This window comes from Gekko japonicus, unplaced genomic scaffold (genome assembly GCF_001447785.1).
Source record: "Gekko japonicus isolate JY-2015 unplaced genomic scaffold, Gekko_japonicus_V1.1 scaffold543, whole genome shotgun sequence".
NCBI lineage: Eukaryota > Metazoa > Chordata > Lepidosauria > Squamata > Gekkonidae > Gekko > Gekko japonicus.
Window position 1 is genome coordinate 672,278 of NW_015160225.1, and position 14,601 is coordinate 686,878.

Here is a 14,601-nt window from a genome sequence, read left to right on the forward strand (position 1 = left end):
GGAGCCCAAATGCAGCCAGCAAGAGCTGTTGGGTACACAGTGGGACTTACTTCTGAGTAAATATATAAAGAACCAGGTTAGAACTAGTGGGTGTCTCTGTGGATTTGGCAGGATAGGATGAGACAAACTTTTGGCAACAGCAGAAGGGTACGCAACATGTGGCTCTTGAGTGAGCCAGGCCAGTAGACACAGGACGAGACAAACTTTTGGCAACAGCAGAAGGGCTCTTGGGTACGCAACATGTGGCCCTTGAGTGAGCCAGGCCAGTAGACACAGGACCAGCCCAGGCTCTTAAGGTTATAAGAGAGCCAGTTTGGTGTCGTGGTTAAGTGCGCGGACTCTAATCTGGGAGAACTGGGTTTGATTCCCCACTCCTCCACTTGCACCTGGCTGGATGACCTTGGGCAAGCCATAGCTCTGATAAGAGCTGTTCTTGAAAAAGAGCAGTTTCTGTCAAGAGCTCTCTCAGCCCCACCTACCTCACAGGGTGTCGGTTGTGGGGAGGGGAAGGGAAAGGAGTTTGTCAGCCGCTCTGAGACACCTTTGGGTAGTGAAGGGCGGGGTATAAATTCAATCTCCTCCTCCTCCTTTTCCTCTTCTTCTTCTTCTATATTGAGTTGTTTCTTCACTGGTTTGTTGAAGCTGCGCATCACATTTCCTTGTAAGCCACTCTGAATCTCCATTGGGGAGAAAAGCAAGCAAGGGATGTATATTTATCAATATAATCACTCAATAAGTATACATCTCCATCTAAATCCCATGGACTCAAAAGACAATTGATCTCCTTAACTAGTTTTTTTTTTGGGGGGCGGGGGTCATCAATTGGCAGTCGACTTACGGCAACCTCGTACGGTTTTTAAGGCAAAAGGCATTAAGAGGTGGTTTGCCATGGCCTGTCTCTGCGTCACAACCCTGGTATTCCTTGGAGGTCTCTCATCCAAATACTGACCAGGGCCAATCCTTCTTAGCTTCCAAGAGCTGACAAGACTGGTCCAGTGTTCCCTCTTAGTTGGGTTAGTGTGAGCTAGCTCACAGTTTTTTAGCCTCCGGCTCTCACATTTTTGTCATCGCTCAGGAAGGATGGCTCCAGAGCAAACTATGTGATGCAGCAGCCAAACCACTTGCCAGGAGCTCCCGAAGTGGAATTTCTGCTCACACGACTCCATAGCTTAGAGGGAGCATTGGATTGGTCTAGACTGGGCCATACAGGTAGGGCTAGTTTGATGAAGCGTCTAAAATCACTTAACTTCACCAGTAGGAGGCGCATATTCTGAAATATATCTGAAGTGAAATGTGTTTGGTATCTGTGTGCAGTGAGGCATGAAAGCTCCTACCCTGCCACATATTCTGTTAGTCTTTAAGGTGCTACTGGAGTCTTACGCTTTCCTACTGCTACAGACAAACATGGCTACCCATCTTGATTTAGAAATGTAGTCCTCAACCCGCTGACTGAAGAGGTTGCAGTCCATTCGGTCATCCTGTTCATACCTCGCTCTCTTGTGTGTGTAGATCAAGCTTTAAGGCATATCTGCAGGATGTATTTAAACTGTAGGTCTTTAAACTGGTTTATCAAGCCCCATTGACCACTGGGAATTGTAGTTCTGTAAGAGGTAGTGGTAGAGATACCTAAGCCATCGTCTCTGAGAAGGGGCTGTTGCTCAGTGGCAGAAGATCTGCTTGTCGTGCAGGAGGTCCCAGGTTTAATCCATGGCATGTCCAGTTAAAAAGATCAGGTAGCAGATTATGTGAAAGACCTTTTCAGTACCCTGGAGAGTAACTGGCGGTCCGAGCAGACGATACTGACCTTGATGAATCAGTGGTCTGGTTCAGTATGAGCAGTTGCATGTGTTCATTTTCTCAGCTCCTTGCTAAACACCAATAAACAGGAGAGGAAGGGGTCTCTAATGTATGCTGAGCCTCTACTATTGTAAGTTAAAGAGCCAAAACCTTTAATTATGCTAAGAAGCCAGGGCAGACTCTGAAGCAATGCTCAGAGCCTTGCCTGGCCTCACGCCTCATGTTGTGCCCGCCACATCATCTTCTTCCTCCCCCCCCCCATACACCAAGCACAAACTCTTACCTGCAGCCTTGCCCCCCTCCGGGGGCAGCTGCTGCCCTCCGTATCTTCAGAGCCGACATTCAGAGTGGCAGGAGGCAGGGAGCCATCAGGGCAGCGCTTCCAGCCCAGTGCCACTGACATCAGGCAGCAGGTGGGTCCTGCTGCGCTTCACCCTGGCCGCAGCACCCACAGGCTCCTGGTGGCCACCCAATCGAGACTGCCAGTCCACAGCCTCCCTCCAGGGCAGGAACTCACAGCAGTGGGGGCACTGCAGATACGAAAGGGGGCACCGCCCCCTGTGCCCCACCGCTGGCTACAGCCCTGTGCAGCGTTTGTGTAATATGCTCCTGACAGCCTTCCTCCTGTAACTGACCCACTCCCATAGTGTTGTGTTATGTCCTTCTAAATCAGTCCAGGCATGGTGAGGCTTCCAGCAGTGACCTTCTAGAAGTCAGATTGCGATACCCAAATTAAGAAGTCTTCGTTTGACCCATGAGCTCAAAGTCACACGCACCTAACCTTTGGGAATGAAGGTCGTGATGTCATTAGCTTTACAATTTTACACAAGATTAGGCATGTAATTGTGTGTTAAATGGTGAACACTGGCTTGGCTCGCCCTGCTAATGAAGCAGGCCACATTAATGGATATCACAGATGCACAGCTCCAAGGCACCAGCATTGTACGGCATAATGACGTTCCGTTCTTCCATAAATGACTCCTCTGAACATTTGCACTGATCTAGCCCTTTAGCGATCAACTACCACAGTGCCATTGCTCTGAGAAGGAACGCAAGGTACATTCTGCATTCTCTCACTTCTGTTAACCCCTTTCGTAGAGAGGGGGCCAAGAAGTCTGGGAATATTCTTTCTTGTAGTGGAGGTGAACTGTATTCAGATCAAACCAGGGAGGGGCCATGGCTTAGCATGCAGAAGGTCCCAGGTTCAATTGCCAGCATCTCCATTTAAAAAGATCAAGTAGAAGGTGATGTGAAAGACCCCTGCCTGATATCCTGGAGAGCTGCTGCCAGTCTTGGTGGACAATAGTAACTTTGATAGCCCAGTGGACTGAATAAGGCAGCTTCATATGTTCAAACCTAGCAGTCTCCAGGGGCTGTGGCCTCTGGAGCTTCCAAGAGGGAGTAACTGTGGAGATGAAATTCCAGGTCCTCAGGTCACCATGGAGCTGGGCAACTCATGTGATTTGATGTCTGAGCCGTGACTGGGTGGTGTGATGGGACTCATGGTGGGTCTTTGTCTGGAAGCCCACCATAGCTCTTAGCAGCCAAATCTTCCATTCTTGATTTAGGCATGGTAGTCACTAGTGGTTCTCATAGATTTATGTATGGGAGGTTTCAGTCACACACATTCTCAAGTGGTCTGGTTCCATGAAGGCATAAATTGCATGCTTTAGAACATAAGAACATAAGAGAAGCCACTATTGGGTCAGGCCAATGGCCCATCCAGTCCAACACTCTGTCACACGGTGGCCAAAAATACCAGGTGCCATCAGGAGATCCAGCAGTGGGGCCAGGACACTAGAAGCCCTCCCACTGTCCCCCCCCCCCAAGCATCAGGAATACAGAGCATCACTGGTCCCAGACCGAGAGTGCCTACCTATACCTTGTGGCTAATAGCCACTGATAGACCTCTGCTCCAAAACCCCAAATGTTCTACAGGAAGCTTTTATAGAAGCATATGGCAATATCCTGTCTCTGCTTGAGACAGACTGAGAAACTCCAAGAGGAAAAAGAGAAAAAGTAAAAATCTAACTTTGTAAGTAGGGATGGGCACAAACCGGGTCAAAAGCCAGAATTCAGCATGAACGTGAGCCTGTTCCGAGCCTCCTTCCCCAAACATTTACCAGACTTTTGTCCAGTCCGTTTCTGCTGTTCGGGGCCATTTAAACCTAACAGTTGAGTGGCACAGTGTCCGCCTGTCAGCTGTGAGGTTAAAATGGCTGTGAGCCATTTCACTGGTTTACTTTGCTTCCCCCTGCATGGAAGCAGGGAGAGCGAAATCGCCCCGCTGTTAGATTGAAATGATTGTGAGACATTTAAACCTAACAATGGGGTGGGTCTGCCTGTCAGCTGTTAGGTTTAAATGGCTGCGAGCTATTAAAACCATTGGTTTTGCTCCCCCCGCTCCGAAGAAGGGGGAAGTGAAATGAACAGGTAAAATGACTTGCAATTCCCCCCTTTCTTCTGGCTGTGGCTCTCCATGGCTGGGAGAAAGGGGGAACCAAACTCGCCAGTTCAGTTTGGGGCTTTTTGACTCAGTTCAAGGGCCGCCCAAAACCCAAAACCGAACTGGGCTTTTTAGATTCGTGCGCATCCCTAGTTGTAAGTCTCCTCTTCTGATATGAGAGGTGGCAATTTCTGTAGGCTCTAGTTTAGCTTAATAGCTGAAGATGCCCCTCTAAGAGGTATTGACAGCTACAAGCTGAAACCTTCAATGAGCATTGATGCACGATGGCTACCAGACTGTAGGATATATCTCTGTTTCCTGGGTGGGGCCTGTAAGTTTATCAGAACTGTATGAGAAAAGAGAAAAGTCTGACTTCTTTCAATTGTTAGACAAGAAAGAGCTTCAGAAGAGTTTCTTGAAAAGGAATATTTCATCCCTGGGGAGGGACAGGGACTTCAGTGGGGTACAATGCCATAGAGTCCACCCTCCAAAGCATCCATTTTCTCCAGGGGAACTGATCTCTGTAAGTCTGGACATGAGCTGTAATTCCAGGAGGTCCCCAGGTCCCACCTGGAGGCTGGCATCCCTAAATAGCTGACTTACAGTGACCATTGCCTGCCTCCACATCACAACCCTGGTATTTCTTGGAGGTCTCCCATCCAAATACTTGCCTGGACCGACTTTGCTTAGCTTCCAAGATAGGGTTGCCAAATGTTACCTACCTTGCTGGCGGGGGACTCCTGTGTGGCTCCTGGTGTGCGTACGCATGCGCAAAGCGTGCGCGCGCCGCATGCACGTCACAGGGAAGTGACGTCATGACGCCGGGCACGCTGGGGGTGGGGCCACGACCATACAAGGCAAAACCATAGAGTTTTCCCTTGTATGGCCGTGGCCCCACCCCCAGCATGCCCGGCGTCATAACGTCACTTCCCTGTGACGTGCACGCTGGGGCGGGGTTCCCCCCAGGGCCCGATTCCCCGGCGCCAGGGAACGGGCCTCTGGGACGGGGGGATTTCCACCCCCGGGGGGGATTTGGCAGCCCTATTCCAAGATCTAATGAGACTGGGCTAGTCTGGGCTATCCAGGTCAGGGCCAGATGTGTATTCAGACCCAGTTCAGTGTTCTCGACTTCTGCCTTACCATGCTCAGAACCTATCTGCACCACTTCTGGATTCTGTGAGCAAGTATGTCCAGTTGTGTTAATGATTAAATTCAAGGTTTCCTTTATTTCCCCAACATGGCTAACAACAGTGCTCACTGGCTGCATACATTTCCAGTATCCCACAATTCTTCAGTAAATATGGTTCATTTTAGCAGACGTTAAAGACCATCTAAGCACCAATTTATAAGCATTTGCTCTCATATCTGAGGTGACTGCATTGCCCCATTGAGGGGGCATTATCCTTATTTCTTCCATCAATTTTTGCTTTTACTGCCACTATCACTGTACTAGATGCCATGCCAAAAAAATCCATTTTTGTTGACGTAGCCCCACTGCTAGCTCACGATATCATAAATATTATCTTCTTTTTTTTTTTGCTCTTGGCTAGTGGAGGGGAAAGGAGGTTGTTCAAACTGTCGTTATCGTTGCCCTGACAGCCACAAAGCACCTGGAACACTATTTGGAATTGCATAGTATAAACTGTAATTTGGGTGTTTGCTGTTGGGCGCTGTCTGAATATGAACTAAATCACTGTTACATGCAGCCATAGATTATCTACAGTAGGTATGTTTAGGCTGTTTTATCTAATATAAATGGAGGACCCATAAAGATTCCAGGGGGAAATCTCATTTCCCCGCTCCCTCTTGCTTTTCTTCTTTTCCTCTCCCTGGCAGCACCTGCAGCCTCTCTTCTATCCCTCTCTTCTCTCCTACATCTTCAGCTTTCCCACCCCCTGGCAGACCCTCACCTTTCACTCTCCCACCCACCTACCTACCTAACTTGTTCTGTTTCTCCCCGTGGGACACTCTCCCCCACTTCTCCATTTTTCTTTTCCTCCCACTCAGTTTTCCATTTTTTGCTCCTGCTCCCCCTCCAGTCTTCCCTTCTCTTCCTCATATAATTTACCTTTTTTTTAGTGCGTCTCTCTCCTCCTCTCCCACACTGATTCTAGCATAGGCTTTGGAGACTGAGCAATATTGGGTGGGGGTTACCTAGCAATCCCAAAAAAGGCTACCAACATAACCTTGCAAGATCGGTGGCATGCTTTTCTTGAAGAAGCAGAAACTGCTTCTATGATTTCGGGAGGGGGTATAATCCTCAATGTTGTTGTTTTTACAGTCAATATGTTTCTGCTTGTAAAAAACATCCTGCCATCTCCCTGGTCCCATGATGTGGATATTTTGATCCACATTAGAGGGCCCAACATTAGAGGTAATGATTTTAATTTTTCATTTATAAATATATATATATTTATCTATTTTTGTATTTCCAGTAGAGTATAGGTATTAACATCAAACTGGGGACCCAGTCTGCAATTTTCCACTCTGTCATGAAACTCATTGGGTGACCTGTGGGTAGCCTACCTCATAGGCAGGGGTCATTTCGTAGAAAAAGAGGTGCAGGAGCTCATTAGCATGACTCATTAGCATGACTCATTTGCATATACCAACCCCCTGACATCACCGGAAGTGTGTCAGAAGGCAACGCCCACCGCTCAGGCTCCACTGGACTGTTTTGGATTGCTAGCTATTGGGGGGGGGGAACGTGCAGATCTGTCCTCGCAGAGGAGGGAGAGCTTGTACCTGAATAAAACTTGGTCTTAAAGCTGCCACTGAGCTGTTTTGGACCGGGGGGGGGGCTCTGCAGCTTACCTGGCTGCTTCTTGCTCTGACTGAAGGCTGCTGGGAGTAGGGGGTGGGGCTTGTTGCATGTGCCCGCCCCCTGGGCTCTTTACTGCTGGAGCTCCGCTCCTGTGCGCTCCTGCAGGAAATGACCCCTGCTCATAGGGTTCGGTGGGGGGGGGGGATATTTTGTGTGTGTGTGTATGCCTGGAAGTCATAGTTGACTTCTGGTAACCCCTTAGACATTTCAGAGAGGTGGCTTGCTATTGCCTGGCTCGGCATCCCAGCCAAGGTATTCCTTGGAGGTCTCCCTTCTAAGTACTTGCCTGGGTCGGGCCTGCTTAGCTTCTGAGATCTGACAAGATACGGCTTTCCAAGGCTATCCAGGTCAGGGCAAACCTCGTAGGGTTCTCATGAGGATAAAATGTTGGAGAAAAGAACCAAATGCACCATCCTAAGCTACTTGGAGAAAGGATGGAATGCTAGAAAAAGATACATTCAGTGTCTGAAACTAACAAATTAAATTACATGGATATCTGTACCTATATCGCTATGTCATCTGTGTCCTTAATGCCCAGAACCCTTTCCCATTTTCTTTGATTTTTGCTACCTCCAGTCCCAAATTATTGCCTTTGGGGGCCCCCTAGAGAAATATAAACCATTTTTAATAAGCCTTTGATAGTTTTATATTCTTTATGGGCTATTTCCAGCTTAATAAGAGACCTCCTTGTTACATTTCTTTATATTTGAAGCAAGAAGTGCTTGATTTGAAAATGTAGGAGAAATGGCAGGTTTTGCCCCATTATGTTAAGAATCCAGACCTACTCCCGATAACTTGGTGTGAAGAACACGAGCAAGGTGGAAATTACGCCTGCTGGTCTCCCTTCCCCCCCATTTGTGTGTGTTCACCAGAGAGCTTATGTGCATTTATACTGCCTGTGTAAGCACAGGTTCTTTCTATCTGTATAGTCAGTAACCTGCATTTCTGCAGGGCACAAATCATATATTCCGAGTTTAGGCAGATAAAATCAGATCAGACATTCTGAGGAAATCACAGAGGTCAGCGATAGGGCCAGAGAATTGATTTTGACCCTCATTTGAAAGGCAATGTCATTCGAATGGGATTAATATGTGGGCCCATTTGGAAAAAGTCACATCATCTGGGAAATCAACAATGCCTGGATTCTGACCTCTTTAAAAAAATCATGGAATGGAGCTGCCAATTTCCTCACAAATGATCGCACAGCTACCCCAGAGATGGCCTGTAGGTGGGCAGGAGATGGGGAAGACGGGGCTCTTGGTTGGGAGGAAGCAAATCAGTTGCCCTAGCACAACGTCATCACTTTTGGCATGACCTGGAAGTGATGTCATTGCACCGGTGTGATGCTCTAGCATTCACCCAAAACTTCTGTGGTTTAACCATAGAGTCTGGGGCAAATGCTAGAGTGTCACCTAACATGAGGACATCACTTTTAGGTCACACTGGAAGAAACATTATCATACCTGAGACTCCGATCATCCCCCCCCCATTTCCCCAGGCATTTCCTCCTGATGCCCAACTGAGTGGCAAGGGGCAAGGGAAGATTCCCCCACCCCCAGTGAGAAGATGGGAACTCTACCTGTAGCTAGATATTTTATGGTAAAGAGGGGCTAAGTATACCCAAGGGGACTCTGTTTATTTTTTATTAACATTTTATTGAAAGATAAATATGAAATAGAGCAGGGGTGTCAAACATGCAGCCCGTGGGCCAGATGAGGCCCCCAGAGGGCTTCTATCAGACCCGCAATGGAACTGGCTGTCTTCTGCTTCTTCTTCCAGTTCTGCTGCTGCTGCGTCATCGTAGGTTTGCAGCTTACAGATACACACCTGAACAGCATACTCAAGATTGCGACAGCACAGACATTTTGATGCAATAATTCAGAGCAAGAGGTGTCAGTTATCAGACACTGTTAAATAAACAAAACATTGGAAGAGTACTAATGTTTTAAGCATGTTTTAAAGTTAAAAAAAACCCTTTGTGTTTATGTCCTTTATAAAGTTTATATCTCCGCTACCTGGCATTACATTTTATGACATACATGGCCTGGCCCAACAAGGTCTCATTTATGTCAGATCCAGCCCTCATAACAAATGAGTTCGACACCCCTGAAATAGAGGCTTAAGAATGTAACAATAAGTAGGGTTGCCAGGTCCCCCCGGGGGGTGGGGAAACCCCCGCTCGAGAGGCCCATTCCCTGCCGACCCAGATTGGGCCACCAGGGGGAACCCCACCCTCAAAGTCTGCAACGTGTGTGGCGTGAAGACGCCACCCGGAGGTGACATCACATCGGGCACATTCCCGGGGGGCGCTCTATCATTCGAGGGAAAACTCTATGGTTTCCCCTCGGATTATTGTGGCCCCGCCCCCAACGTGCCCGATGTGATGATGTCACTTCCGGGTGACGTCATTGCAGCGCGCGCACAAAGCGCGCACACGAGGAGACTCCAAGCCAGGGACAGGACTCCCCCCGCTTTTAGGTAATTTTGACTTGGCAACCCTAACAATAACTGATACAATGATTACAAAACTGAGTCATAGCTATTGTCAGTAGAGCAGAAGTATTATTGATAATATAGAAGGGAAGGAGGAAAATAAGAGAGAGGAAGAGGAAAACAAATAAATCAAGAGAGAAGAGAAAGAGATACTAAGCTACATAATCCTGATGTTATCATCATAAATATAGTTGATTCATTATACAAGGTATTTCATCTTGTGTCTAATATTGGGAGAGAGGGCTCTTTTTGTAGAAAAAGCCCAGCAGGGACTCATTAGCATAATAGGCCACACCCAACACCAGAAACTCATTAGCATATTAGGTCACGCCCCTGACAGCACAGCTCATTAGCACATTAGGACGCACCCCCATGTTACCAGAAGTGTGGTTATCCAGCCACACCCACCTTTTACTTGCTATTCTGTTTACCTAGTTTGTTGTCAAAACCCAGGGCTTTTTTTGTAGCAGGAACTCCTTTGCATGTTAGGCCACACAACCCTAATGTAGCCAAGGCTAATGAATTTCTGCTGTTGGGTGTGGCCTATTATGCTAATGAGTTCCTGCTGGGTGTGGCCAACTTGGGAACCAGCCGGAACTCCGTTCCTGTGCGTTCCTGCCCAAGAATAGCCCTGTTGGGAGCCAAGTAGCAGAAAAGTTAGTAAGAGTTGAAGCAGAGGCTCGTGGAGGGGTGTTAAGCATTCTTTTAGCCATGATGTAAGAGTCCCAGAGTTTCTTGTGCCAGAGAGACAGGTTTGGGGGATGTGGGTTATTCCATCGAGTTGCAATAAGCTGCTGAGAGAAGGATGGGAATGATTTCCATTTTGGGATGTGCCTGTTGTATGGCTGACCAACCATTCAGAAAAAGATTAGCAGGAGAAGGAAGAATATTAAGCCCTGCAATCGATTTTATGCGATTGGGTAGACTCTGTTTAAAACATGCAAAACCTAAATATGGGTAGCTTAAAATATAATTCATAAAATAACACGTAAGGGCCCTGGTTCGTAGTTGGATAGGAGGCCCTCAGGAAAGTCCAGTGTCGTGACACAGAGACAGGCAATGACAAACCATCTCTCTCTTTGTCTCTTGCCTTGAAAACCCTGAGGGGGTCAGTACAAAACAGCTGTGACTTGATGGCACTTTCTACCACTAACGTTACACATGCTAGTCTGGTGTACTGGTTAGTGCTGGATCCGAGTTCAAATCTCCACATAACCATAAAATTGGGTAACCTTGGACCTGTCACTGTTTCTCTCAATCAGGGCTATTTTTGGGCAGGAACGCACAGGAATGGAGTTCCGGTTGGCTTCAGAGTTGGCCACACCCACTACAGCCAAAACCTCTGCATGTGTGGCTACAGAGGGAAGGCCTGGAGAGTGACACACACACCCCCAGCGACTCTGAGGTTGGCAGGCCAGGGGGGGCCTTGGAAGGATTGGGGAGTGCCTTCCCAAGGGCCGGCTTGCCTGGGCTCCCCGCAGCCGTGGGGCGCCCAGGCAAGCCAAGGGAAGGCAGTTTAAACTGCCTTCCCTTCCCTTCAAGGGGGGGGCTTGCCCGGGCTTCCCGCAGCTGTGGGGCACCCGGACAAGCCAAGGGAAGGCATGGGGTGTGGCCTAATATGCTAATGAGCTGTCCTGTCAGGGGTGTAGCCTAATATGCTAATTAGATCCTGCTGTTGGGTGTGGCCTATTATGCTAATGAGTTCCTGCTGGGCTTTTTCTACAAAAAAAGCCCTGCTCAACTTCACCCACCTCACAGGGTTGTCGCGTGGATACAAGCAAAGAGGGAAGAACTGTGTAACCTGCCCTAAGATCCTCAGAAGTGTGGGATAAAATAAAACACAGAGATCAAATGTTAGCTATTCCAGTGCCTTTAGACTCATTAGCCAGAAAGGTGAGGACAATTTGCTTCGCGCTAAACAGCAGTATCGCAGGGGGACCCATCAAACCTGGCAAGTCACGTGATTGCTTTTCATCTTCTGTTGAGTTTGGGTGGTGTTGAGAGGAAAGGGAGATGTAATCATTGTCTGGGGGCTCGCTGTGGCTCTTGGCACCCCTGTCTCTAATTGGGGCAGTCTCCCTCCCTAACTATCTATCTAGTGCTTTTTGCATTCTGCACGGGGTGCATGTTTCTCCTTTCCATGTTTTATCTGGGAGGCCCGAGTGCAAATCCTCATGTCGCCATGGAGCTCACTGGGAGACCTTGCGCCAGTCTTGACTCATCCTCACTGGCTCAAGGCCACCCAGTGAGTTCCATGAAAACATGAGGATTTGAACTCGGCCCCCCCGGATCCCAGCACATCTCCCTAACCACTGCTCTGCTCTGTATCTCTCCTTCTCACCACCACCAGTTTGGTGTAATGTTTAAGTGCGCAGACTCGAATCTGGGAGAACCGGGTTTGATTCCCCACTCCTCCACTTGAACCTGCTGGATGACCTTGGGCAAGCCATAGTTCTGGCACAGCTATTCTTGAAAAAGAGCTCTTTCTGTCAGAGCTCTCTCAGCCCCACCTCCCTCACAGGGTGTCTGTTGTGGGGAGGGGGAGGGAAAGGAGATTGTAAGCCGCTCTGAGACTCTGAGGGAAGGGAAGGTTATAAATCCAATCTCTTCTCTTCTCACCCCTCCACGGCTATGGCCTTGCCTCAGAACATTGTTGCTGTTGTTGTTTTGAGGCTAAAGATCTTCAGGATAATGTACATGCATGTGAGCAGTTCTCGAAACACCGAGCGAAAAGGAAATAATTGCAGCGGCAGATCCGTTTGAGAGGGTGGTTGATGGTAATTGCCGGTTACTGGAGCTCACAGAAGACGGATTCAGAGGAGGTGGCTTGCGTTTGGCAGAGACGTCGTGGGAGCTTGTACTGGGCATGGGGGGGGGCATATGAAAGGTAGCACAAAGCAAAGAGTGGGAGAAAGTGAAGGGAACCTTTAAGAAGAGACATTATTATGAGCAATAAAGGGAACGACAAGAGAATGTAGGTGGGAATTAGCTGGAGGCAAGCCGAGGAGGGCAGGAGGATCCTTCTGCTTTCCAGACTGGGCTGACTGCTCATTGCAGCACAAAAAGAAGCCCTGCAGGATCAGGCCAAGGGCCCATCTAGTTTCCCGCAGACCTCAGCTAGAAGGTTCTGGAAGCTGTTGGTCAACCTTTGGCTACCTAGGCTGTCTACTTTTTGACATAAGAACATAAGAGAAGCCACATTGGATCAGGCCAGTGGCCCATCCAGTCCAACACTCTTGTGTCACACAGCGGCCAAAACCCAGGTGCCATCAGGAGGTCGACCAGCAGGACCACATCTGGCTCTTGTGGCTCATTGCCCTCAATAAACCCATCAATTGAGAATTTGCCCAGTCCACTTGTCAAACTGCCTATGCCGCTGGCCCTCCTCACCGAATCTTGTGGCCATGAGTTCCACAAGCCAAGGATGTGTTGTGTGCTGAAGTACTTCCTTCCTTGTCTCCTGAACCCTCCCTCCCATCAGTTTCATGGGGTGATTCAGCTGCAGCAGAATAGGACAGGCAAGAAGAGCACCAATCATTCCTAAACAGAAAGGATGGGAGAAGCAAACCGAATCAGCAATTAGTTTCAACTTGGCATCTGCAATCTGTGAAGGAGACAGTATGGTCTCGTGCCCTGACCTGGATAGCCCAGGCTAGCCCAGTCTCATCAGATCTCGGAAGATAAGCAGGGTCGGCCCTGGGTAGTATTTGGATGGGCGACCTCCAAGGAATATCAGGGGTGTGACACAGAGGCAGGCAATGCAAACCACCTCTGAAATGTCTCTTGCCTTGAAAACAATTCTATCTCGCCACCTAGTGGTTCACAATGCTAAAAGAGCTAGAACTTGTGGATGCCAGACAGCCTTAGGATTTCCTGGCTATACTACACACCCTGACATACGATAATTAATAGTATGGTATAGTGATTTGAGTGACGTACTAGGTATAAATGAGTGACGTGGGGTATAAATGAAGCAAATAAATCTGGTACTATTTTTTCCCCCTAAGCAAGACTCAAAGTGACTTACAAAACAAAAATACAGTATCCTGGGTTGATACCGGTTCCGCTAGCATAGTTCAGACAGGGACTCAGACCTTGGCCGCTTGCCCATTGACTGGCATCAAAGGCTCTCACCTCTGACCATACCCCTTTTAAAAATCATGCAGAAAGCAGAGTGAGAAGCTTGGCCCCAAGTCTTATAAAACTGGCTTAGCTTGTTTGCCAGTGTGGTGTAGTAGTTAGGAGTACAGGCTCTAATCTGGGAGAACCAGGTTTGATTCCCCACTCCTCCACATGCAGCTGCTGGTGTGATCTTGGGTCAGTCACAAGTTCTTTCAGAGCTGTTCTCTCAAGGGCAGTCCTCGAAAGAGCTCTCTCGGCCCCACCTACCTCACAGAGTGTCTGTTGTGGGGAGGGGAAGGGAAAGGAGATTGTAAGCCGCTCTGAGACTCCTTTGGGTAGTGAAGGTTGAGGTATAACACCAATCTCCTCTTCTGTCTTCTCTCTCTAAGTATCAAAGCCAGAGTCTGAGGCTTTCTAAGGATAGGTAGAACCCTATTGGCTATTTGTGTCACCTGACTGTTTGCTGAGTCAGTATCTCCATGTAGCCTGCAGTTGCCAACCTCCAGGTTGGACCTGGAGTTCTTCCAGAATTATGACAGATCGACTAACCACAGAGATCCATTCCTTGGACAAAATGGCAGCTTCAGAAGGAGGGGCACTCTGGCACCACATCTCTCCTGAGTTCCTCTCCCAGGATCTGTCCCCAAATCTCCCAGAATTTCCTCACCTGGAGATGGCCACAGTGATTTAGCCATCTGATGACAGCGGTGTCCAAGTACGGTAGATAAGGCTAGCAAAATCCCTGTTTTGGCAAGCTGCTAAATAGTGCAGCAAACAGAGTTTAGCCAAAATTTTTGATCTGAGCCTCCTAGAATTTCATAATCTGGCTTTTGACCTGAAAACTCTGCTTCCTGATTCTCGGCACGTAGAGGCTGCCTATCGTTATTCATTGTGTGATCAGGGCTATTTTTGGGCAGGA